Genomic DNA, 22,225 nt, shown 5'->3' on the forward strand with positions numbered 1-22,225 from the left:
AAACTGGCAACAAATTCTTCTGCTGATTCAGTGCTCCCCTCCCAAATGAAAAATAAATCATCAATGAAACGGCCATAAAGAACCAGGCTCGCCCCGAGATCACTGGTCCACACATGTTGTTCCTCGAACCGCCCCATAAACAGGTTGGCGAAACTCGGAGCGAACCTGGTTCCCATGGCCGTCCCCCTAGTCTGTAAATAATATCGTTTATCAAAAATAAAATAATTATGTTCGAGTATAAATCTAATACTCTCCAAAATCAACCACCGCAATTCTTCCCCTATATTAGGGTCTCTTAACAGATAAAATGCCACTGCCTCAATCCCCAACTGGTGCTCAATGTTAGAATATAATGATTCTACATCACATGTGATAAAACAATAAGTTGACTGCCATTTAATATTTTTAATTAAATTTAAAAAATGTGTAGTGTCCTTAATGTGTGATTTTAATTTGACAACATAACCCTGTAAAAAACTGTCTATAAAAAAAGATAAATTGCTGGTCAATGAATCTACCCCCGCAATAATGGGTCTTCCCGGGGGGTTAATTAAAGTTTTATGTACTTTTGGAAGACAATAATACGTGGGAATTACCGGATTATCAGAAAACAAAAAACATTGAGTTTCTCTGGATATAGCACCTAAATCCACTGCCCTATTTAGCAAGATTTTTAATTCCTTTTGAAACTGTGCGGTGGGATTGTGGGTCAGTCTTGAATACAGGTGGACGTTGTTTAATTGTCTATTGGCCTCCGCCAAGTACATCACTGTATCCATTACCACAATCCCACCGCCTTTATCAGCTTGTTTAATAGTCAAGGAGGGATCCCCCCTCAAGATTTTAAGTGCTGATCGTTCCTTAGTACTCAAATTATCCTTTAACGATTGTTTCTCTGATTTTTGGCACATCTCCCTAAATTGTTCTAATGTTGACTTATAGAAGCTCTCAATATAGGGCCCTCTATAAGTCAGCGGGTAAAACTCAGACTTATTTTTAAATCTGTTTGTCCCATTACCATCAAATATTTTAGTATAGTCCTCCTTATTCGACTCATTCGTTGATTCATCTGCCAAGGATTCTAATATATCAACCATTAATTGGTCATCCTGATCCAATATAATGGGATTACCTTCAATACCTTTTTTCTTCATATTTTTCATCGCGAAATATCGCTTTCTACTTAGCGTTCTGATATATCTATTAAGATCAACGAATAGATCGAATAAGTTGGGTTTTTGGGCGGGAGCAAAGTTTAAGCCCTTTTCAAGCAATCTCAGTTGATCTGGACCCAACTTTTTTGAGGACAAATTAAAAACCCCTTTTCCCTTCACTTTAATTTCATGTTTTTTACTTGACCTACTCTTTCTTCCTCTCTTTCCTCTGGCTCTTGTTCTCTTTGCCTTTTTCCGGACCACCCTGTTCCTTCGTACTTTCTTTGTGGACGGTTTTGGAATCTGTGGCTGTCCTCCAAAAAATTATTTGTGCCACCATGGGTGTTCGACTGTTGCCTATTCTTCCCTCCCATATCTACCCAATCATCCCTTCCAGAGTCTCTTCTACTCCACTTGGAATATGGGGCTGGGGATTTGACACTATTTTGTTGGAATAAATTATCATGCCTATTCCTATAGGTATTTGGTTCCCAATTCCCCTCATCCTGATTCCTAAAACTCCTGGAATCTCTCCGATCAATTGGGGTTCTTGGTCCCCTGTAATGACCTAATCTATGTTCAAGATTTTGTCTGGGTCCTAATTCCCTTTTAGAGGGTTTTTGGTCATAGATGTTGTCCCTCCTTCTATTGTAAGTGTGAACCTCTCCCTTTTGATAGTCTAATTTATCCCGATTTAGTTTGTTGTTTTTTCTGAAGACTAAGGTTTTTTCAAAATCCTCCACCTTACGATTTACTCTCAGATCTCTTTCATTGAATCCTTTGTCTTCAGAAAAAGATTTCAACAAATCCTGGGTCTTTTCAATTTCCTTCTGTATCACACTAACTTTGTCTTCCCTAAATCTGACAAGCAATTTCATAAGGTTTATGGAACAATTATCTAGTAATTTATTCCATTCCTCTGAAAACTGCTTGTCCTCTTTAAACGTAGAGGTCTTTAAAATCCTCAATCCCCTGGGTATCAAACCTTGATCTAAATATTTCTGTAAGGACACCTGGTCCCACCAGTGCCTTGTTTCCTCTATACATAGATTTTCTAGTCTATTGAATAAACCATGCATATCCTCCAAATTCTCATCCCTCTCCATAATTTGTATATCTTCCCCCCCTCTTAAATACACATTGCGTCTTTCCAATCGTTCAGCTATGCACTTAAGCGCTGCCATATCAATGGTTCCCCAAGTTACCTGCTGCCCGAGATGCAATTACCTAAGACAATCAAATCAAAGAATAAATGATACTGGATGTGTACACAACCGCCCACACACCAACCTTGTGTGGACAGAAGTATACACTCTCCGGCGCCAGTACCCGCTGGATCAAGGAGATTTTAGACAATGGCGGAGACTGCTGCTCCTGATACAGGGATAATTGCAATCCCTATATTGAACAAAAAAACACAAAAACTACCCACACAGGTGTGACCCTCTGTAGGAAATCAGTAGCGCTGTCCCCACCATTTATCGGAGATAATCAATAAATAATTAAAAAATGGCTAATTACTATTAAATTTTAAAACATATAAATCATATTTTATTAACATATATTGCTGCAGCAAAATTGACATACATAAAAATGCATATTGTGTATAGTGGATGCCTTTAATGTAAATGCTCCACATACACAAATGTATATACTTAATTACGTTTATTCTCTGAGGCTTGGATTTTAATAAGCTGACTTCAAAATGTCCACATAGATTAATGATAGACCAATGAGCTCGGCATTTACGGACACTGCTTGCATGAGTATGTCCTTAATTAATTAATGTCCCGAAAAAGATGTGTGCACACATATATCACTTTGAATGGATAGTTACCATGGGCGATAAGTTTTTCATTCACCTCTTTAGAACAGTCTGTTTAGGACCGTCCCAATTGGAAAGACTCCCTCTGCTGGTGCTTGTCCATTTACTGCAGAATATCTGGAGACAATATCCACGGGAATCCGTCCACAGTGCTCCGGCTCCCTCTGCTGGTGGCTAACCGCAATTGCAGGTGGACTGGCTGTTTTGTCGTAGCCAGAAGCCGGTGATCGTGTAAAACAAGCAGGAGGTGATAGTCACTGCCAGTAGGTCCTTCGAAAACGCGTTTCTCCGCCTTCCCAGTGCGTTCAGCGGCTTCCTCAGTTCGAATGACCATCATCCCAATGAACACTTTATATAGCCCCACTTATTTGAAATTCCCGCGGCCATTCGCGCATGCGCACTCAAACGTGCGTTCCAAGCCTCAGTCTCATTACAAACTTTAAATAGACTCCAGCGGCCATTTTAGCTGGTTAAAACACACGATCCAAGCCTCATTATCACACCCGGAAGTTGCATCCATCGTTCTTATTAACAATATTAGAATCAAGCCTCGTTTTAAAACATAATTATCTACAACTTCATATTCAATTATACTGAACTCTAATGCAATTTGCTCAACAAGATTACGTCACTTAGTTTAATCATAATTAATTTATCATGATTACAAGTAATCCATGTCTTATTTGACAACATCAGTACAAATATGACCGTATTTAAGAACAATATTAATACTAGTCAACACATCCTATTTTATTAGCACAGGTGATAAATATATTAAATATACTGCTCAACAGTATCATTACTCGGAAATAAAAGGGGACTAATTTTGATTATAATTTGTACTTTATAATTTATAATTTAGATCCCCACACGCCATCTTGTGGTTCAAATACATAATTACACCCCTTCGTATTGTTATACATAATCCTGTTATCTCCATCTCCTTAATCCAGCATCATAAGGAACCATATCCTATCCCACCCCCCCATATATTATATGTCAAGAATGATATTTATAAAAATCAAATATTTATATTATAAATATTAAACATTTGAACTTAGATTTTATTTAACTCAACCGTATCATTCAGACCCTGCGGGATCAAGGTTTTTAGGCTAAAGATCCAGAAAGCCTCTTTCTTACATAACCTTTTATACCTATCACCTCCTCTACTGGTTACCGCCACTTGTTCAATTGCCATGATTTGTAGATTATCACTTTTCCCTCCATTGCATTCCAAAATATGGCGGTATAGGTAGGTGTTTCCTACTTTTTTATCTATCTGTCTTTTATGCTCCATGAACCTAACGTGAAGTGCCCGAGTGGTGCGCCCCACGTACTGTGCTCCACAACCACACTGTAAGACGTAGATAACATACATGGATCTACAATTCAGAAAACTTTTTATATTGAATTTCTCTCCCGATACAGATGAGACAAATTGTGTGGTTTTCTTTTTTGTGTGTTTGCATGTTGTACAGTTTAGTCTACCACACTTATGGAACCCTAATGGCGGTTTGGGTATCCATGTATCTATTTGTCCCCCTTGGGCATCTGGAGCCATGGATTTTTCCCCAGGTCTCCTAAAAAAACTTGGAGCTAGTGCGGACTTCAGACTATCTGACTTCCGAAATATTACCTGTTCACTAAGGACTACATTGGAGTTCAACATCTCATCCAACTTGAGAATAGAAAAGTTCTTCTTAATTATCCTCTTGATCTTGTATGCACTAGTATTATACTTAGTTACAAACATTGTTGTCCTATCCGTCATTTTGTTATTTTTCTTTCTAGTATTTTTGCTGGTGGTATCCAATAAATGGTCTCTTTCCATATTTTCCACCTCCTTCCAAGCCTGGTCAAGAACAGATATTGGATACCCCTGCGTAAGAAACGCCCCATAGAGAGATTCCATTTGTTCTCTTGCTCCTTCTTTGGTGGAACAATTCCTTTTTATCCGAAGGAACTGGCCCTTCGGTATATTATCCTTCCATCGTTGTAAATGACTACTTTTGTAATGTAAATATCGGTTTTGATCTACCTCCTTAACAAAAGTATTTGTTATAATGATGTCATTTTCGATCTTAATGTAATTATGTATTTGAACCACAAGATGGCGTGTGGGGATCTAAATTATAAATTATAAAGTACAAATTATAATCAAAATTAGTCCCCTTTTATTTCCGAGTAATGATACTGTTGAGCAGTATATTTAATATATTTATCACCTGTGCTAATAAAATAGGATGTGTTGACTAGTATTAATATTGTTCTTAAATACGGTCATATTTGTACTGATGTTGTCAAATAAGACATGGATTACTTGTAATCATGATAAATTAATTATGATTAAACTAAGTGACGTAATCTTGTTGAGCAAATTGCATTAGAGTTCAGTATAATTGAATATGAAGTTGTAGATAATTATGTTTTAAAACGAGGCTTGATTCTGATATTGTTAATAAGAACGATGGATGCAACTTCCGGGTGTGATAATGAGGCTTGGATCGTGTGTTTTAACCAGCTAAAATGGCCGCTGGAGTCTATTTAAAGTTTGTAATGAGACTGAGGCTTGGAACGCACGTTTGAGTGCGCATGCGCGAATGGCCGCGGGAATTTCAAATAAGTGGGGCTATATAAAGTGTTCATTGGGATGATGGTCATTCGAACTGAGGAAGCCGCTGAACGCACTGGGAAGGCGGAGAAACGCGTTTTCGAAGGACCTACTGGCAGTGACTATCACCTCCTGCTTGTTTTACACGATCACCGGCTTCTGGCTACGACAAAACAGCCAGTCCACCTGCAATTGCGGTTAGCCACCAGCAGAGGGAGCCGGAGCACTGTGGACGGATTCCCGTGGATATTGTCTCCAGATATTCTGCAGTAAATGGACAAGCACCAGCAGAGGGAGTCTTTCCAATTGGGACGGTCCTAAACAGACTGTTCTAAAGAGGTGAATGAAAAACTTATCGCCCATGGTAACTATCCATTCAAAGTGATATATGTGTGCACACATCTTTTTCGGGACATTAATTAATTAAGGACATACTCATGCAAGCAGTGTCCGTAAATGCCGAGCTCATTGGTCTATCATTAATCTATGTGGACATTTTGAAGTCAGCTTATTAAAATCCAAGCCTCAGAGAATAAACGTAATTAAGTATATACATTTGTGTATGTGGAGCATTTACATTAAAGGCATCCACTATACACAATATGCATTTTTATGTATGTCAATTTTGCTGCAGCAATATATGTTAATAAAATATGATTTATATGTTTTAAAATTTAATAGTAATTAGCCATTTTTTAATTATTTATTGATTATCTCCGATAAATGGTGGGGACAGCGCTACTGATTTCCTACAGAGGGTCACACCTGTGTGGGTAGTTTTTGTGTTTTTTTGATTTGGGATAGGGCTGGGGAGGGCCGCTGCTCAGGCACATCTCTGTCAAGTAAAGGAGATTCAACTGAGGCAGCACAAGGGAACTCTCATCTGGGGACAACAACTGCAGGGAGAACACATATTTTCAGATGAACATGGGGTGGCAGAAGGCTGCCTAATACTGAAGCACCCCCAAACAACAAACCAAATGCAACAACTAGTGCAAGCATTCCTGGGGGATGGCCTGCAGCAGATGGATTTGAATATGGTGATGTCATCCAAGCAGTGGGTCAAAGTTGGCTTCAACCCTCGTCTGCATATGAAAAGAGAAAAGGAGCGTGCAGGGCATGGAGGCCTTTTGTGGTGCTTGGATGACCCCTAGTTCGCATTAAGCACCCCCACCCTCCTTCGGTGTGGGGCTCATGTTGGCCATTCCCCAGCCCCTGAAGCATTCAAGCTGATTTCTTGCAGCAGCTGGGCACTGTAACAGCTCCAGAGCTGCTCTGTAAAGCAAGTAAAAGGGTGTGGGCCCTGCAGCACTACCCGTAGTTTGCATTGTGCATTGGGAGGCATAAAGTAAGCAGACGGGAGGAGAAGTCAGGATAGTGCACAAGGGTATAGAAGGGAGGGGCTCAAGAAAAAAGAAGTAGAACCAGACAGCAAACTAGGCTGGAGAGAGACCTGAGACAAAGAGATCTGAATTACATGAGAGCCGACCAGGGAAAACTCAAATTATGCAGTCAAGTTTCCCACATTTGGGGAAATCGCAGGGGCAGCACACCCAGAGTGCAATGGGTGAGCCTTGCCCTGGGAGAAGCAACTTCATGATCATAGTATCTCACCTGGCAACTAAGTAGGAGTTGGGCTAGAGCTGGGGAGGGTCGCTGCTCGGGCACCCCCCTGTCAAGTGAAGGAGATCCAACTGAGGCAGCACAAGGGAACTCTCGAAAGAAGAACAAGGCTAGAGGAAGATCTGAGACAAAGAAATCTGACTTTTACCAGAGCTGACCAGAGGAAAGCACAAACACAGTCCCCCACTACCACAAATAATGCAGTCGAGTTTCCCACATTTGGGGAAATCACAGGGGTCAGCATACCCAGAATGCAATGAATGAACCTAACCCTGGGAGAACAATCTTCATGACCATGGTATCTCCTATGCAAAATAAGTATGATTTGGGATAGGGCTGGGGAGGGCCGTTGCTCAGGCACATCTCTGTCAAGTAAGTTGCATTTGATTTGTTGTTTGGGGGTGCTTCAGTATTAGGCAGCCTTCTGCCCTACCATGTTCATCTGAAAATATGTGTTCTCCCTGCAGTTGTTGTCCCCAGATGAGAGTTCCCTTGTGCTGCCTCAGTTGAATCTCCTTTTGGAGAAGACCTCAATAAGATTGTAGCTGATCTGGCTACTGCTAAAACAGCTTGCCTACCTAGTATGACTCCTACCACGCAGAAGGCTAAAAGTACTTTTCTTGGCCCTTTCATCCTCCAGGTAAAGCGTACCCAAGGTCAGGCATACCCAAAGCAAGCTCATGTTTCCAGACCTGCCAAGCCCAGACTGAAGCAATCCTGGGCTGCCCATCAGCCTGCTTCCAAAACGGACAAGCCTGCCGCATGACGGTGCAGGCCTCCCTCTGGGGGATCCCAGGGTGGGGGGCCCGACTTCTAGGTTTGGCAAAGAAAGGTATAATTCTAAGCTAGAGAATTCTGTTTGGAGCTCACCTTGTACTTTGTGAAGAAATAATCAGCATTGTGGCTGAGCAGATACATGTAGTGTGTGGCTGCAAACTGCATGGATCTGCTGCGTTGTAATGCTGATTCTTTTTTTTTGCAAAGTACCAATAGCTTCATATAATGTTCACAATTTTTATGCAGGATCAAATAGCTCAATAGGTAGGGTGTTTGATTAGAATTCAACAGGTTATAGGTTTGAATCCTGGGTATGGTAGTTTGAGATGTGTTATTTAATAAAGTATGTTGTTCTGACTGCCGGCATCCTATCACCTGGGATATCATACTAAATAAATGGAGTTGATCAAATTTATTTTTTTTTAACTAGGGACAATTTCCAGATACTTCTCTTTATAACTGAGATTGCCCCCTGGAACTTCACATCAGTTGACAACTATGCATGAGTGGGCAGTGCTTGCCCTGGATCTGTCCACCCATTTATGTGCCGCCATAAAATAAAGCATGACTAACAGTTATCCTGGGCGTACACTACACAATTATCTGTCAGGCTATCTATCCAGTCTGGATGGATGGAATGAAAATCTGGTAATGTATAGGAGCAAATGTCAATTAACCATTTGCTCCCAAACACTAGAAAAGTGGTCAAAAATGGTCATTACACAAATTGGTTAAACCCAAAATTTAACCAATTTGTTTAGGGGACCATTTTTGTCCATTTTTTAGTGTTTGAGAGTAAATCGTTGATGGTCATTTGCTCACATAGATAACCGGATTTCTATTCCAACCAGCCAGTGTTGAAGAGATGGTCTGCCAGATTACATAATGCATACCAGAGCCATAACTAGACTTTTTGGTGCCCTGTGACAGAGAATTATATGCCCTCCCCCCCATTTTTGCAATATGGACAAAAGGCGCATGCCTTGTGGGGAAGGGGCATAACAAGATTGATCTCAGAGAAAGCACATGAGATATGAAGATATATCTAGTATACTTGACACTCAATGGTTTGTGGTATTGCAGGGGTGCCCTCCTTAAATGCATATACAGTCACACATGGCATGTTTGTGTAAATGGCATATCAGCAGTCAGCACTAACTGGTGACATGCCATTTGTACAAGTAAGCCATGTGTGACTAATATATAAACATACTTTATTAAATAACACCTCAAACTATCATACCCAGGATTCAAACCTATAACCTGTTAAATTCTAATCAAACACCCTACCCATTGAGCTACTTGATCCTGCATCTATTCTAACCTCCAAAAACAGATTCAGTTGCATTTTCCAGCGTGTTTTGTTTGCGCCTTTGCAAATGTCTTACATCGACAAACTTATTTAGTACTATTTTGCAAATAGGGTTACATTGTCGCAACATTGTGTTCCCTAATTGCTTGATTTTTTAAATGCAAAAATTGATAAAGACACCTGATAATTGCTCTGTGGAGTCTTCTTTTGTGTCTACTTCTTATCTACATTTAATTCCCTACCTATAATCAAGGCATTTTTAAATGCTGGGTGCTGCCAGGACGTGAGGCCTACCTAGTCTTTAGATCTGAATTTGAATGTACTTGTGAACTAACTTAATTTCCTACTTCTAAACTCATTCCTAAATTCACTACTTACATTAATCCTGTAGTTGGGCATTTTGAGCCTTCAATTGTGGGCATTGTTTTGTGTCCAGACCAGCAGCTGGTGGTGTGCATTTGCTGGAAAGGCATCGAAGACCTCCGATATGCTGCATCTCCTGATGTGTGTCTGCCTCAAGTGGCAGTCAGCAAATGCATGCTAGACACCCCAGCATGCCCTGCCTCAGTTTTAGCATACCTTAATAGCAAAACTGTGGCAGGGCATGCTGGGATGTGTAGTTTCACAGCAGCTGGAGGGCCACAGGATGAAGACCCATGTGCTAGAACCAAACCGCAGGTACATTGAATGCTAGCAAGCTGAACGTTTAAATCCTTTTTGTTCCGCAGCATTCCAATGTGGAAGATTCCATGGAACCAGAGATTATTCCATTGAGAAGGACATGCTGCCTGGATGACTGCACTGTGCAAATTAAATCACGGAGCCAGTTGGCTTGTGGGTGGCTCTGGTTACTGGGTGGTTAGGTGGGCGGTGTGTCGGAGGTGGAGCACATGCAAATGAATGTGTATCATCCAGCTAGTGAGAGAGAAAACTCATGCAGGAGTGTGCCTGCTTGTCAGTGAGTTATGCACCTTGCCAGACGTCAAATCTACATGGAGCAACTGGAGGGGACAAGAGCAGGTTTGGAAAATATAGACAGAAGAGCATATATGCTGGCGCATTCTCCATGATTGTGTCAGCTTATGTTTTGGTGCACTGCACTTTCCTCCACTAAGTTTTAGCCATTTTGTTTAAACGCAAGTGTAGTTGCTTCTCGCTCTTTTGGCTGTGATATTGTATTGTGGTTGAAGAGTCTGCTGGAGGGATTGTTTTCTTCATTGGCGAGAGACTGAAGATATTCCAGGATGGAAGGCTTGGGAACACTATCCGTTTTTCAGTTGTGGAAGAGTTGAAAGACCGGATTGGACTACATTCTATAGTAAAGGGTATCTTTGTATTTATTAATCCTCCCTTTATATGTGTCTGTCTTTCAATAAAGCTTTGGGCTTGTGATTCCGTCACCCTCTTACACTCCACACCCATAGCCTTATTAACTATTGTATTGTTTAAATGTATAGTGCAGTTCATGATTTATAGTGTAGGCTGACCTGTGCTGTAGTTCTTGAACTGTACTATACCGACAGCATTTGTATTGTGTTTTGGCTGTGCTGCAACACAGTACTTATGTGTGTAATGTTTATGTATGTTTTATGGCTTCTTTATGTCAATAAAGACTGCTTTTTCAATCCAATATCTGAAAACAATCAATGTTTATCTTTGATGGCAATAGAAGTGGTATGATATTTGCTGCTTTTGAAAGGCAATATCTGATATGTCCCCTATCTGGGAACCATATATTAAATGGCTTTTCAGAAAAGGGAGATGGGAGAAGAGCTTTCAGTACTTGTAGGACCGATGCACATTTCCTATTCTAGCCTCCAAACACAGATTCAGTTGCATTTTCCAGCGTGTTTTGGATGCGCCTTTGCAAATGTCTTACATCGACAAACTTATTTAGTACTATTTTGCAAATAGGGTTACATTGTTGCAACATTGTGTTCCCTAATTGCTTGATTTTTTAAATGCAACAATTGATAAAAACACCTGATAACTGCTCTGCGGAGTCTTATTTTGTGTCTTCTTCTTATCTACATTTAATTCCGTACCTCTAATCAAGGCATTTTTAAATGCTGGCGGCTGCCAGGACGTGAGGCCTACCTAGACTTTAGATCTGAATTTGAATGTACTTGTGAACTAACTTAATTTCCTACTTCTAAATTCATTCCTAAATTCACTACTTACATGAATCCTGTAGTTGGGCATTTTGGGACTTCGATTGTGGGCATTGTTTTGTGTCCAGACCAGCAGCAGGTGGTGTGCATTTGCTGGAAAGGCATCGAAGACCTCCGATATGCTGCATCTCCTGATGTGTGTCTCCCTCAAGTGGCTGTCAGCAAATGCCTGCTAGACACCCCATTCCAAGCTGATTGTGACATCACGGAACATGCATCATAGAACAGGCATGCTAAAACATGGGTCTTCAACCTGCGACCCTCCAACTGCTGTGGAACTACACATCCCAGCATGCCCTGCCTTAGTTTTAGCATACCTTATAGCAAAACTGTGGCAGGGCATGCTGGGATGTGTAGTTTCACAGCAGCTGGAGGGCCACAGGATGAAGACCCATGTGCTAGAGCCAAGCCGCAGGTACATTGAATGCTAGCAAGCTGAATATTTAAATCCTTTTTGTTCCGCAGCATTCCAATGCGGAAGATTCCATGGAACCAGAGATCCTTCCATTGAGAAGGACATGCTGCCTGGATGACTACACTGTGCAAATTAAATCACGGAGCCAGTTGGTTTGTGGGTGGCTCTGGTGACTGGGTGGTTGGGTGGGTGGTGTGTCGGAGGTGGAGCACATGCAAATGATTGTGTATCATCCAGCTAGTGAGAGTGAAAACTCATGCAGGAGTGTGCCTGCTTGTCAGTGGGTTATGCACCTTGCCAGACGTTAAATCTACATAGAGCAGCTGGAGGGGACAAGAGCAGGTTTGCAAAATATAGATAGAAGAGCATATATGCTGGCGCATTCTCCATGATTGTGTCAGCTTATGTTTTGGTGCACTGCACTTTCCTCCACTAAGTTTTAGCCATTTTTGTTAAGCTCAAGTGTAGTTGCTTCTCGGCCTTTTGGCTGTGATCTTGTATTGTGGTTGAAGGGTCTGCTGGAGGGAGGGATTGCTTTCTTCATTGGCGAAAGACCAAAGATATTCCAGGATGGAAGGCTTGGGAACACTATCCGTTTTTCAATTGTGGAAGAGTTGAAAGACCGGATTGAACTACATTCTATAGTAAAGGATGTCTTTCTATGTATTAATCCTCCCCTTATATGTGTCAGTCTTTCAATAAAGCTTCGGGCTTGTGATTCCCTCACCCTCTTACACTCCACACCCATAGCCTTATTAACTGTTGTATTATTGTACAGTTTAAATGTATAGTGCAGTTCATGATTTATAGTGTAGGCTGGCCTGTGCTGTAGTTCTTGAACTGTACTATACCGTCAGCATTTCTATTGTGTTTTGGCTGTGCCGCAACGCGGTACTTATGTGTGTAATGTTTATGTATGTTTTTTTGCTTCTTTATGTGCATCGGTCCTACAAGTACTGAAAGCTCTTCTCCCATCTCCCTTTTCTGAAAAGCCATTTAATATATGGTTCCCAGATAGGGGACATATCAGATATTGGATTTCAAAAGCATCAAATATCATACCACTTTTATTGCCATCAAAGATAAACATTGATTGTTTTCAGATATTGGCTTGAAAAAGCAGTCTTTATTGACATAAAAAAAAACATACATAAACATTGCACACATAAATACAGTGTTGCAGCACAGCCAAAACACAATACAAATGCTGACGGTATAGTACAGTTCAAGAACTACAGCACAGGCCAGTCTACACTATAAATCATGAACTGCACTATACATTTAAACTATACAATAATACAACAGTTAATAAGGCTATGGGTGTGGAGTGTAAGAGGGTGAGGGATTCACAAAACCGAAGCTTTATTGTAACACAGACACATATAAGGGGAGGGTCAATAAATAGAAAGATATCCTTTACTATAGAATGTAGTCCAATCCGACCTCTGTGCTCTTCCACAACTGAAAAACAGATAGTGTTCCCAAGCCTTCCATCCTGGAATATCTTTGGTCTTTCGCCAATGAAGAAAACAATCCCTCCCTCCAGCAGACCCTTCAACCACGATACAAGATCACAGCCAAAAGGCCGAGAAGAAACTACACTTGAGCTTAACAAAAATGGCTAAAACTTAGTGGAGGAAAGTGCAGTGCACCAAAACATAAGCTGACACAATCATGGAGAATGCGCCAGCATATATGCTCTTCTATCTATATTTTGCAAACCTGCTCTTGTCCCCTCCAGCTGCTCTATGTAGATTTAACGTCTGGCAAGGTGCATAACCCACTGACAAGCAGGCACACTCCTGCATGAGTTTTCTCTCTCACTAGCTGGATGATACACAATCATTTGCATGCGCTCCACTTCCGACACACCACCCACCCAACCACCCAGTCACCAGAGCCACCCACAAGCCAACTGGCTCCGTGATTTAATTTGCACAGTGTAGTCATCCAGGCAGCATGTCCTTCTCAATGGAAGGATCTCTGGTTCCATGGAATCTTCCGCATTGGAATGCTGCGGAACAAAAAGGATTTAAATATTCAGCTTGCTAGCATTCAATGTACCTGCGGCTTGGCTCTAGCACATGGGTCTTCATCCTGTGGCCCTCCAGCTGCTGTGAAACTACACATCCCAGCATGCCCTGCCACAGTTTTGCTATTAAGGTATGCTAAAACTGAGGCAGGGCATGCTGGGATGTATAGTTCCACAGCAGCTGGAGGGTCGCAGGTTGAAGACCCATGTTTTAGCATGCCTGTTCTATGATGCATGTTCCATGATGTCACAATCAGCTTGGAATGGGGTGTCTAGCAGGCATTTGCTGACAGCCACTTGAGGGAGACACACATCAGGAGATGCAGCATATCGGAGGTCTTCGATGCCTTTCCAGCAAATGCACACCACCTGCTGCTGGTCTGGACACAAAACAATGCCCACAATCGAAGTCCCAAAATGCCCAACTACAGGATTCATGTAAGTAGTGAATTTAGGAATGAATTTAGAAGTAGGAAATTAAGTTAGTTCACAAGTACATTCAAATTCAGATCTAAAGACTAAACACAAAATAAGACTCCACAGAGCAATTATCAGGTGTCTTTATCAATTGTTGCATTTAAAAAATCAAGCAATTAGGGAACACAATGTTGCGACAATGTAACCCTATTTGCAAAATAGTACTAAATAAGTTTGTCGATGTAAGACATTTGCAAAGGCGCAAACAAAACACGCTGGAAAATGCAACTGAATCTGTTTTTGGAGGTTAGAAAAGATGTAGGATCAAGTAGCTCCATGGTTGGGTGTTTGATTAAAATTCAACAGGTTATAGGTTTGAATCCTGGGTATGATAGTTTGAGGTGTTATTTAATAAAGCATGTTTATATATTAGTCACACATGGCTTACTTGTACAAATGGCATGTCACCAGTTAGTGCTGACTGCTGATATGCCATTTGCACTAAAACAAATGAAAATGGTAAAAGTTATTGTACTTTAAGTAAAAATAAAAGAGCAAAAATATCAATCCCAGTTTTGGATTACTTGAATTAACAAAAAAAAACGCATATAGCAGAGGATAGTTTCAATCTGCTTACCTCTGGGCTATGGACCCAGCATGCTTCCATTACAGTACTCTGCTGCACATGTAATTGCAAGAGATCCTGAAGCACTCACTCATCATGGGAAAGTACCAATGTGTTTCTTCATTGGTTGATGGAAGAAACATCTTACAAAAACTCTCCAGATTATTGACTATTTAAAGTTTTTCTAGGAAACGTTCTAGATGAATGCTTATTAGCCTTTGTCAGTATGTACTTTTGCAAAGTGTCGCTGTGGCGCAATCAGTTAGTGTGTACGGCTATTAACCAAAAGGTTGGTGGTTCAATCCCACCCAGGGCTGTAATTGACCTTGTTATCAGATTTTGGTGATCTTTAAGTAGACAAGTCAAAATTTCAAAAACCCCTGTTATGGTGTAGGGTACCTGGCCTTCTCTGATGTAATCAGAGTTAGATTTGATTCAGTGATTTTATAAAAACAGCTAGGAAGCACAATTTAGCAGTGGTTTGCAGAGAAAAAGAAATATGCTGGCAAAAAAATCCAATTGAGTGATTAAACAGCTCTTCATTTTCTGGCTTTATTTTTATGCTAACAAATTTGTTCTCTGAAAAGTGTCCACAAAGCCAAGTATCTGATTAACATCTTTGTAGGGATGGTTTTTCACCTATTACTAAATTAAACTTGCTTCATTGGAAAGGCAGCAAGATGCATCCTCATTTCAATATCTACTGAAATAATACAGGTTGACACCAGGAAACATTAACGCCACTGCATCCTTGCTGCTTTCTCATGTGGAAGTCTGTTTAATGTGAAAACAAGGTGATATCTAATTAGCACACAGGTAAGGAATTAAGAAAATCTTTATTTAAGGGTGAAGATGTTTCTCACAAAATCGTTGCCCCAATGCATCATTGAAATTCAAGCTGGAAAGATGATTTTAATATATCACTTGTACATTTTGTATTGCTCTTCTGGTGACAATGTAGTTTGTTTTTGTCAATTACCATTTTAATAATAGGGTAAAGAAAATTAAGTGGATTTTTGAAAGAAAACAATACTGTCAATATACTATTAAAACAAATTAAAATGGTAAAAGTTATTGTACTTTAAGTAAAAATAAAAGAGCAAAAATATCAATCCCAGTTTTGGATTACTTTAATTAACAAAAAAAAAATGCATATAGCAGAGGATAGTTTCAATCTGCCTACCTCTGGGTTAAGGGGCCCAGCATGCTTCAATTGCAGTACTCTGCTGCACATGTAAGTGCAAGAGATCCTGAAGCACTCACTCATCATGGGAAAGTACCAATGCGTTTCTTCATTGGTTGATGGAAGAAACATCTTACAAAACTCTCCAGATTATTGACTTTTTAAAGTTTTCTAGGAAACGTTCTAGATGAATGCTTATTAGCCTTTGTCAGTATGTACTTTTGCAAAGTGTCTCTGTGGTGCAATCGGTTAGTGTGTTTGGTTATTAACCAAAGGGTTGGTGGTTCAATCCCACCCAGGGATGTTATTGACCTTGTCATCAGATTTTGGTGATCTTTAAGTAGACAAGTCAAAATTTCAAACCCCCTCTTATGGTGTAGGGTACCTGGCCTACTCTGATGTAATCAGAGTTAGATTTGATTAAGTGATTTTATCAAAAAACAGCTAGGAAGCACAATTTAGCAGTGGGTTGCAGAGAAAATGAAATATGCTGGCAGAAAAATCCAATTGAGTGATTAAACAGCTCTTCATTTTCTGGCTTTATTTTTATGCTAACTAATTTGTTCTCTGAAAAGTGTCCACAAAGCCAAGTATCGGATTAACATCTTTGTAGGGATGGTTTTTCACCTATTACTAAATTAAACTTGCTTCATTGGAAAGGCAGCAAGATGCATCCTCATTTCAATATCTACTGAAATAATACAGGTTGACACCAGGAAACATTAACGCCACTGCATCCTTGCTGCTTTCTCATGTGGAAGTCTGTTTAATGTGAAAACAAGGTGATATCTAATTAGCACACAGGTAAGGAATTAAGAAAATCTTTATTTAAGGGTAAGATGTTTCTCACAAAATCGTTGCCCCAATGCATCATTGAAATTCAAGCTGGAAAGATGATTTTAATATATCACTTGTACATTTTGTATTGCTCTTCTGGTGACAATGTAGTTTGTTTTTGTCAATTACCATTTTAATAATCGGGTAAAGAAAATTAAGTGTATTTTTGAAAGAAAACAATACTGTCTATATACTATTAAAACAAATTAAAAAGGTAAAAGTTATTGTACTTTAAGTAAAATAAAAAGAGCAAAAATATCAATCCCAGTTTTGGATTACTTTAATTAACAAAAAAAAATGCATATAGCAGAGGATAATTTCAATCTGCCTACCTCTGGGTTATGGACCCAGCATGCTTCCATTACAGTACTCTGCTGCACATGTAAGTGCAAGAGATCCTGAAACACTCACTCATCATGGGAAAGTACCAATGTGTTTCTTCATTGGTTGATGGAAGAAACATCTTACAAAAACTCTCCAGATTATTGACTATTTAAAGTTTTTATAGGAAACGTTCTAGATGAATGCTTATTAGCCTTTGTCAGTATGTACTTTTGCAAAGTGTCGCTGTAGCGCAATCAGTTAGTGTGTACGGCTATTAACCAAAAAGTTGGTGGTTCAATCCCACCCAGGGACGTAATTGACCTTGTGATCAGATTTTGGTGATATTTAAGTAGACAAGTCAAAATTTCAAACCCTCTCTTATGGTGTAGGGTACCTGGCCTACTCTGATGTAATCAGAGTTAGATTTGATTAAGTGATTTTATAAAAAAAACAGCTAGGAAGCACAATTTAGCAGTGGGTTGCAGAGAAAAAGAAATATGCTGGCAGAAAAATCCAATTGAGTGATTAAACAGCTCTTCATTTTCTGACTTTATTTTTATGCTAACAAATTTGTTCTCTGAAAAGAGTCCACAAAGACAAGTATCTGATTAACACCTTTGTAGGGATGGTTTTTCACCTATTACTAAATTAAAAATGCTTCATTGGAAAGGCAGCAAGATGCATCCTCATTTCAAGATCTACTGAAATAATACAGGTTGACACCAGGAAACATTAACGCCACTGCATCCTTGCTGCTTTCTCATGTGGAAGTCTGTTTAATGTGAAAACAAGGTGATATCTAATTAGCACACAGGTAAGGAATTAAGAAATTCTTTATTTAATGGTAAGATGTTTCTCACAAAATCGTTGCCCCAATGCATCATTGAAATTCAAGCTGGAAAGATGATTTTAATATATCACTTGTACATTTTGTATTGCTCTTCTGGTGACAATGTAGTTTGTTTTTGTCAATTACCATTTTAATAATCGGGTAAAGAAAATTAAGTGGATTTTTGAAAGAAAACAATACTGTCTATATACTATTAAAACAAATTAAAAAGGTAAAAGTTATTGTACTTTAAGTAAAATAAAAAGAGCAAAAATATCAATCCCAGTTTTGGATTACTTTAATTAACAAAAAAAAATGCATATAGCAGAGGATAATTTCAATCTGCCTACCTCTGGGTTATGGACCCAGCATGCTTCCATTACAGTACTCTGCTGCACATGTAAGTGCAAGAGATCCTGAAGCACTCACTCATCATGGGAAAGTACCAATGTGTTTCTTCATTGGTTGATGGAAGAAACATCTTACAAAAACTCTCCAGATTATTGACTATTTAAAGTTTTTATAGGAAACGTTCTAGATGAATGCTTATTAGCCTTTGTCAGTATGTACTTTTGCAAAGTGTCGCTGTAGCGCAATCAGTTAGTGTGTACGGCTATTAACCAAAAAGTTGGTGGTTCAATCCCACCCAGGGACGTAATTGACCTTGTGATCAGATTTTGGTGATATTTAAGTAGACAAGTCAAAATTTCAAACCCTCTCTTATGGTGTAGGGTACCTGGCCTACTCTGATGTAATCAGAGTTAGATTTGATTAAGTGATTTTATAAAAAAAACAGCTAGGAAGCACAATTTAGCAGTGGGTTGCAGAGAAAAAGAAATATGCTGGCAGAAAAATCCAATTGAGTGATTAAACAGCTCTTCATTTTCTGACTTTATTTTTATGCTAACAAATTTGTTCTCTGAAAAGAGTCCACAAAGACAAGTATCTGATTAACACCTTTGTAGGGATGGTTTTTCACCTATTACTAAATTAAAAATGCTTCATTGGAAAGGCAGCAAGATGCATCCTCATTTCAAGATCTACTGAAATAATACAGGTTGACACCAGGAAACATTAACGCCACTGCATCCTTGCTGCTTTCTCATGTGGAAGTCTGTTTAATGTGAAAACAAGGTGATATCTAATTAGCACACAGGTAAGGAATTAAGAAATTCTTTATTTAATGGTAAGATGTTTCTCACAAAATCGTTGCCCCAATGCATCATTGAAATTCAAGCTGGAAAGATGATTTTAATATATCACTTGTACATTTTGTATTGCTCTTCTGGTGACAATGTAGTTTGTTTTTGTCAATTACCATTTTAATAATCGGGTAAAGAAAATTAAGTGGATTTTTGAAAGAAAACAATACTGTCTATATACTATTAAAACAAATTAAAAAGGTAAAAGTTATTGTACTTTAAGTAAAATAAAAAGAGCAAAAATATCAATCCCAGTTTTGGATTACTTTAATTAACAAAAAAAAATGCATATAGCAGAGGATAATTTCAATCTGCCTACCTCTGGGTTATGGACCCAGCATGCTTCCATTACAGTACTCTGCTGCACATGTAAGTGCAAGAGATCCTGAAGCACTCACTCATCATGGGAAAGTACCAATGTGTTTCTTCATTGGTTGATGGAAGAGACATCTTACAAAAACTCTCCAGATTATTGACTATTTAAAGTTTTTCTAGGAAACGTTCTAGATGAATGCTTATTAGCCTTTGTCAGTATGTACTTTTGCAAAGTGTCGCTGTAGCGCAATCAGTTAGTGTGTACGGCTATTAACCAAAAAGTTGGTGGTTCAATCCCACCCAGGGACGTAATTGATCTTGTGATCAGATTTTGGTGATATTTAAGTAGACAAGTCAAAATTTCAAACCCTCTCTTATGGTGTAGGGTACCTGGCCTACTCTGATGTAATCAGAGTTAGATTTGATTAAGTGATTTTATAAAAAAAAACAGCTAGGAAGCACAATTTAGCAGTGGGTTGCAGAGAAAAAGAAATATGCTGGCAGAAAAATCCAATTGAGTGATTAAACAGCTCTTCATTTTCTGGCTTTATTTTTATGCTAACAAATTTGTTCTCTGAAAAGAGTCCACAAAGCCAAGTATCTGATTAACACCTTTGTAGGGATGGTTTTTCACCTATTACTAAATTAAACATGCTTCATTGGAAAGGCAGCAAGATGCATCCTCATTTCAATATCTACTGAAATAATACAGGTTGACACCAGGAAACATTAACGCCACTGCATCCTTGCTGCTTTCTCATGTGGAAGTCTGTTTAATGTGAAAACAAGGTGATATCTAATTAGCACACAGGTAAGGAATTAAGAAAATCTTTATTTAAGGGTGAAGAGGTTTCTCACAAAATCGTTGCCCCAATGCATCATTGAAATTCAAGCTGGAAAGATGATTTTAATATATCACTTGTACATTTTGTATTGCTCTTCTGGTGACAATGTAGTTTGTTTTTGTCAATTACCATTTGAATAATAGGGTAAAGAAAATTAAGTGGATTTTTGAAAGAAAACAATACTGTCAATATACTATTAAAACAAATTAAAATAATAAAAGTTATTGTACTTTAAGTAAAAATAAAAGAGCAAAAATATCAATCCCAGTTTTGGATTACTTTAATTAACAAAAAAAAATGCATATAGCAGAGGATAGTTTCAATCTGCCTACCTCTGGGTTATGGGCCCAGCATGCTTCCATTGCAGTACTCTGCTGCACATGTAAGTGCAAGAGATCCTGAAGCACTCACTCATCATGGGAAAGTACCAATGTGTTTCTTCATTGGTTGATGGAAGAAACATCTTACAAAAACTCTCCAGATTATTGACTTTTTAAAGTTTTTCTAGGAAACGTTCTAGATGAATGCTTATTAGCCTTTGTCAGTATATACTTTTGCAATGTGTCTCTGTGGCGCAATCAGTTAGCGTGTTCGGTTATTAACCAAAAGGTTGGTGGTTCAATCCTACCCAGGGACGTAATTTACCTTGTTATCAGATTTTGGTGATCTTTAAGTAGACAAGTCAAAATTTCAAACCCCCTCTTATGGTGTAGGGTACCTGGCCTTCTCTGATGTAATCAGAGTTAGATTTGATTAAGTGATTTTATAAAAGAACAGCTAGGAAGCACAACTTAGCAGTGGGTTGCAGAGAAAAAGAAATACGCTTGCAGAAAAATCCAATTGAGTGATTAAACAGCTCTTCATTTTCTGGCTTTATTTTTATGCTAACAAATTTGTTCTCTGAAAAGTGTCCACAAAGCCAAGTATCTGATTAACACCTTTGTAGGGATGGTTTTTCACCTATTACTAAATTAAACTTGCTTCATTGGAAAGGCAGCAAGTGATGTCATCCAAGCAGTGGGTCAAAGTTGGCTTCAACCCTCGTCTGCTTATGAAAAGAGAAAAGGGATATGCAGGGCATGGCGGCCTTTTGCGACGCTTGGATGACCCCTAGTTCGCATTAAACACCCCCACCCTCCTTCGGTGTGGGGCTCATGTTGGCCATGCCCCAGCCCCTGAAGCATTCAAGCTGATTTCTTGCAGCAGCTGGGTACTGTAACAGCTCCAGAGCTGCTCTGTAAGGCAAGTAAAAGGGTGTGGGCCCTGCAGCACTACCTGTAGTTTGCATTGTGCATTGGAAGGCACAAAGTAAGCAGACGGGAGGAGAAGTCAGGATAGTTCACAAGGTTATAGAAGGGAGGGGCTCAAGAAAAGAGAAGTGGAAACAGACAGCATACTAGGCTGGAGAGAGACCTGAGACAAAGAGATCTGAATTATACGAGAGCCGTCCAGGGGAAACACAAATTATGCAGTCAAGTTTCCCACATTTGGGGAAATCGCAAGGGACAGCACTCCCAGAGTGCAATGGGTGAGCCTTGCCCTGGGAGAAGCACCTTCATGATCATAGTATCTCACCTGGCAGGTTAGTAGGAGTTGGGCTAGAGCTGGGGAGGGTCGCTGCTCGGGCACTACCTTTCAAGTGAAGGAGATCCAACTGAGGCAGCACAAGGGAACTCTCAAAAGAAGAACAAGGCTAGAGGAAGATCTGAGACAAAGAAATCTGAC

At 39.4% G+C, this 22,225-nt stretch overlaps 3 non-coding genes across 3 annotated transcripts; all 3 read right to left on the minus strand.

The window, feature by feature from the left end:
* Positions 1-7,059: 7,059 nt before the first annotated feature.
* LOC135018466 (U1 spliceosomal RNA) lies at positions 7,060-7,222 on the minus strand. The gene has a single exon (XR_010216164.1). It is a non-coding gene; the product is annotated as a U1 spliceosomal RNA (small nuclear RNA).
* Positions 7,223-7,374: 152 nt separating this feature from the next.
* Positions 7,375-7,538, minus strand: LOC135018560 (U1 spliceosomal RNA). Its single transcript, XR_010216249.1, has one exon. It is a non-coding gene; the product is annotated as a U1 spliceosomal RNA (small nuclear RNA).
* Positions 7,539-21,926: 14,388 nt separating this feature from the next.
* LOC135018389 (U1 spliceosomal RNA) lies at positions 21,927-22,090 on the minus strand. Its single transcript, XR_010216098.1, has one exon. It is a non-coding gene; the product is annotated as a U1 spliceosomal RNA (small nuclear RNA).
* Between the last annotated feature and the right edge of the window lie 135 nt (positions 22,091-22,225).

Source organism: Pseudophryne corroboree, unplaced genomic scaffold (assembly GCF_028390025.1).
Source record: "Pseudophryne corroboree isolate aPseCor3 unplaced genomic scaffold, aPseCor3.hap2 scaffold_322, whole genome shotgun sequence".
NCBI lineage: Eukaryota > Metazoa > Chordata > Amphibia > Anura > Myobatrachidae > Pseudophryne > Pseudophryne corroboree.